This window comes from Canis lupus, chromosome 13 (genome assembly GCF_003254725.2).
Source record: "Canis lupus dingo isolate Sandy chromosome 13, ASM325472v2, whole genome shotgun sequence".
Lineage (NCBI taxonomy): Eukaryota > Metazoa > Chordata > Mammalia > Carnivora > Canidae > Canis > Canis lupus.
This window is the reverse complement of record NC_064255.1, coordinates 51,878,137-51,883,539: the sequence shown is the minus strand read 5'-3', so window position 1 is coordinate 51,883,539 and position 5,403 is coordinate 51,878,137. Positions and strand designations below refer to the sequence as shown.

Here is a 5,403-nt window from a genome sequence, read left to right as displayed (position 1 = left end):
CTTTATTTTAACTTTAACTATTTCAGAGACATTTTCTTATAGTTTTGTAAAGCGTAATTTTTGTTTGTGAGAAACTAAAATCTCAGTCTTCGCAAACACCATAGCATGATTGCTGTATGCGGTCAATTTAACAGAGTAACTTAAAATTGTTCTCTGAGGGTAGAATTCTTTTTTCCAGAGTTTAGAAGTACAGAATATAAATAGAATGAACGAGATCTCCTTATTTTCATGTATTTATACCTAGAGAATAGGTTACATTTTATATGAAATCAGGCATATCCACAGACTGGGGTGGAAGCTAATAGGCAATAAGATGAAAAGAAAAGTTATTTTTAAATAACAGGAAGCTTTGTTGGTACAGAGTAACATTTATTTTAAAGAGGAAGAAACACTCTAGATTGATTTTAATAGCTGAGAGAAAGGCATGAGGAAAGGTTGCAGGAGATCAGCAGGAAGGAAATGAATGTTGATGAAGTTCGTTCATTCTATTAGGCTTAATCTTCCTTATTCCACTTCATTTTCTCAGGAACATTTTGAGGTTGCAGTTATTCAATATTTATCTCATGAAAGCTGACTCTGTGTTAAGTAACTTCCCCAAAGATTTCAAAGTTAAGAGTTGTCAGAATCAAGAAACAAATGGTGAGTGAATTATTGTATTCACAGCTAGCACTGAAGTTTCTTGTGAGGGAGAGAATTTTCTCCTTAAGGAAAATGTTTTTATGGAATCCATTAAGGTAGAAGTCCATGGCCTCTGGGAATAGGTGGAGGCAGGAGCTCAAACTGCAAAATAAATACAAAAAAAAAATAATGTTTTAAATTGAAAGAAATAAAATGGAGTGCCCACTTGGATGGCACATATACTGAAACTGGAAGGATACAAAAAGGAATAGCATGGCCCCTGTGTGCAAGGATGACACCCAAATTCATGAAGCATTCCATATTAAAAAAAATAATAATAAATAAGATAGAAGGATCACTATTTTGGTATGTTCATAAAAGGAAAGACAAAAAAAAAGGAAAAGAAAGAAAGAAAAGAAAGAAAGAAAAAAGAAAGAAAGAAAGAAAGAAAGAAAGAAAGAAAGAAAGAAAGAAAAGAAAGAAGAAAGAAAGAAAAAGGAAGGAAGGAAGGAAGGAAGGAAGGAAGGAAGAAAGAAAGAAAGAAAGAAAGAAAGAAAGAAAGAAGAAAGAAAGAAAGAAAGAAAGAAAGAAAGAAGAAAGAAGAAAGAAAGAAAGAAAGAAAGAAAGAAAGAAAGAAAGAAAGAAAGGAAGGAAAGAAAAGATTGAAAGCAGAGTTTTTGTAAAACTAGCCTTTATATAAGCTAAAATTCAAAGAGAAGTCCCAGGATAGATGACGAAACTTTGAGGAACAAGAATTCTGAGTGTGAAGTAATTTTGCCTTGGGTTCCTTAAACCCTCAGTCAAGACTGATGAAAACTTGGTCAAGAGAGTTCTGCTGTAGTTGTCATGGGGGATTGGTGAAATGTGAACATGGGTCTAGATTTCAAACCCGGAAGACAGGCATGAAGCCAGCACATACATGTTATAGGAAAGGCCTGGAGTTTGAGGCTCCTTGGTTCACAGAATTTTTTTCTTGTTGTCAATTTATCTGGATCTTAGAAAAGCTTACCTAACACCTCTATTTTATTTGACTTGTTTTCTTAGCTGAGCACTAGAGAAATAATTTATAGGAAATGACAATTTAGTCAAATTTGGTCTGAGATATTACTGAAAACTTTTGGAGATTTAGCATGAATTAGTGAAAAGCTAAATAAATGTGTGGTTTTATTTTAAGAAAGAAAATGATGCAGTTCTATTGGCTTAAAATACATATTTTAAATTGAAGTGCCTCTAAGTAGAGACTATGTCAGCTGGTTTCAATAAATAGATAAAATAAATTTGTAATTAACAGCATCTGCTGGGTTATAAACACACATATGTTGTAGCCCATAAACTGAGATTATTCTCTTAAGTAACATGTTCCCTATAGTACTACTTGCAATTTGAGTCTGTTTAGAAAAAACATTTCTAGATATATATTGAAGTTCTGAATTATGTAGTGTTTGAGACCATGGGATATATATTTAAGAAAATGTGATTCAAATCCTGGCTTAGCAAGGCTAAGTCTAAGGCTTAGTCCATATCCATGTGAACTTGGGCAAATTTCTTACCTTCCCTGAGCTTTTGTGCTTTCTCCAAAACAATGGGGTTTTGGCTCTCTATCTCTGCCTAAGGAACCCTCCCAAGCTTCCAGATAAATACAAGAATCACCTTCAAAAGTTCACAGTGCCATGAGGAGGAATTTGAGCTTGGCACAAGGGGACTGTGGTCTCTGACTCAGTATCTGGCGCCAGTGCTCTGGCATTCAACTGGGTGTCAATGGTTTCTTCATAACTCCTGCCATCTTCACACTCCTTGCCCTTTCTCCATGTAGTATCTCATCCTTCAGCATCTTTCTAAGTTTCTTGAGCTTTTCACAATATAGTGGACTTAGGGATGTTGCAAATCCTACATGGTGACTGGTTTCCTGGAGATAGGAAGAGGAAGTTGCGAGGCCAGTCAAGGGTTATATGAAATGGCACAGTGCCAGTCCCACTGTGTTCTTTTTAGAGAATACAGAGCCTGACCCGACCTAAGAATAAAGAATAGTTAGGACATTTTGGCAAAGAATGACAAAGTCATGTTGCAAAAAGCACAGCCAATGTGAAGCATGGTTCTGGCCATCTTTAAGAAATAAAATATGTCACATAGGATAATGATGCCTATCTTGCAAGGGCTTTGTGAAGTTCAGAAGATGTATCGGGATCTGGCACACATTAAGCACTCAATAAATGGTGGCAGTTTATTAGACTGGTTGGCTCAATTTGGATTATAACAAATTCTCAAGTAGTAAAATTGAAGTTAGGACTATTTGAAAAATATTGTGACTTGGCCATATTGCTAAATCAAAATGAAGAGAAAATTAAAATGACAGGATTTAGTACAAAATACATAAACCCATCATGTATTTATAAAATTATTTTTACAATTTATATTTATAAAACAATTTTTAAAACTACTTTTATAAAACTAGTGTTACGATTTTATAAAACTATTTTTACTAATATTTATAAACTGTCAACTCTTCTTGGTTGTTGCTACAATCTCCCCAACAAAGCAGAGGAGAGGCCAGTCCTAAAGCTACCCTACCTCCGGGAATTGTTGAAGGATCAGGATATAGGGGACTATTTTTCAAATAGTCCTAACTTCAATTCCAAAGTCCTTTGGAAAGAGTCAGTTTTAGTTTTTATTACAAAAAATATCATATGCCAGTAACCAGAGACAGAAATTGAAATAGGTGGTCATGGAGTGAGTGGTCTAAAGTTGATGGCAGTAGTGATGGTGAAGTCAATTGTTTGAATAACATCAGGACTTCAGATTTACCTATATTTGCCTGAAGACACATTTCTCTGTTTTTTAAAACAAACAACTAAGTCTTCTGCAGAATTTCGGACGACACCTGAGCTGAAATAAATATTTGGTGAAATGATAGCCTCAGGGTTTAATCTATCTTATGCATTGATATCAAATAAACTATGACTTTCAGTTTTATTTTGTGACTCCTTATTGGTAATTTGTCAAAAGAACGCCAAGCTAAAAGAAAAAAAAAATTAACCAGACTAAGGTGAATGGTTCTAACTCATCAAAGATTGAAATGGTTGGTGGATGTTTATCTCCAAATTTTTCTGGTAAATCTGGGTAAAGGAAGGATATTTCAGGAGTGTGAGTCACACTTGTATTTATATCAGTACCTACATTTTCACTGCATTGGCTTGCCACAGACTTAGGGAAGTAAAGCATTATTTGTTTCCAGTTTGGTGCTAATGTACATGACTAATGCACTAATAAATATTGCAAGCAAATCAATTGTACTTCCTAATAGCAAGGTGAACAGCAATAGCATTTTATGCAAGATCATAGGAGATTGAGCACTAAACCTGAAAAGGGATGATTCTAACCCTGACATTTCATTATTTCTTGGGATTTGTGCATCTCCCTTAATGTACAGTTAATGTAATTTGAGGTTATGAATCTTTTTTATAGTCTTCCTTTATATCTTTAAAGTAACAAATCTCAAGTTGTGACGATCGCAGAAAGCATTCACAGGATTCCGACCAGGAAACTAAACTAACTCACAAATTTTCATTCTTCCTGGGGAAAATATATAAATTCTATTTATTTTTCATCGGGATATATATACCTTGGGTGAATAATGTTTGACATATATTTGTTGCTAGTAAAATTCTCAGAATCTGTTCCATTCATTTGTTTCTGCCAGGGAAGCATGGGGTTGAAATAACAAGAATAAACAATGAAAATATTGGTTTTAGCAGTAAATGCAATATGATTGATCATCTCAGGACTCTCTGTGCCCACTGACTTATATTCCCAGCATTATTTAAAATGGCTTAGCACCTTACATGACCAATCCTGTAAGACAGCCAATAGAGAATGAATTCTCCTCAGAGGTTTTGAAACATATACAAAGGAGTATTTTCCATTCATTTAAAATCTGAATGGGACTAAAATGTTCTTTCTCAGAAAAATTTACAGTTTTCTTTTTTACATAAAACACACAAATATTTTTCCCTGTAGTATACAGACTTATTGAGACCTAGGGCAACATCTGCGTGGGTATAAGTGTGTGTGTGTGTGTGTGTGTGTGTGTGTGTGTAGTCATTAGATAAAAGAGTTCCTTTGAGCCCTATATCATTATTGTTGAAATCCACCAATCAAAGATCAAAGGGGACACTCTTGCACTGAAACAAAGTCAGTTTTTTTTAAGGTCTCTACAGCAAGGGAAAACACACATTAGGAAATATTGGGGGACATTTCAGGAAAGGGGAGTTGGGAGGACTTCTTCTAGGGTTTGAGGTACTATTCAGTAAGTTTGTGGAGAAATTAGAGAAGTAGGGACCGCTTCTGGGTTGGATAGTGTCAAACCGTGGAAAGACATGTTGATTGAGGGATTTAATAATTTCTAATCCAGGAGGAAGGAAGACTTAAATCAGAGCAAGAGGTGGAGATGGTAAAAAGCGATCACTGCTCAGAAGGAGAGGATTAGTCATGTTCGCAGCTACATGATGGCCTTGACTATGTCCTGTGAGAAACCAGGTTTATGTTCTAATGATCTGATTCTCAGCAGGGCCAATTTTGACTTCCTCATTACATTGGAAAAATACAGAAAAATATTAGCCCACATTTTCTCTCTTTCAGAAGTATGAATTTTCAGGATTTTAAAATTCTTAAGAAAAACAAAATTAGAAATAAATCTGTTAGGAAACATAGCAAAACAATTAGATGATAGGGATATAGATGATGTATAAGATACAAGAAAGTATATATCTCTATGATATATACAGATTG

At 34.7% G+C, this 5,403-nt stretch overlaps 1 non-coding gene across 1 annotated transcript; it reads left to right on the top strand.

Moving 5' to 3' along the window:
- The first annotated feature begins 836 nt into the window (after nucleotides 1–836).
- LOC112652379 (U6 spliceosomal RNA) lies at nucleotides 837–945 on the top strand. Its single transcript, XR_003131407.1, has one exon. It is a non-coding gene; the product is annotated as a U6 spliceosomal RNA (small nuclear RNA).
- The last annotated feature ends 4,458 nt before the right edge of the window (nucleotides 946–5,403 follow it).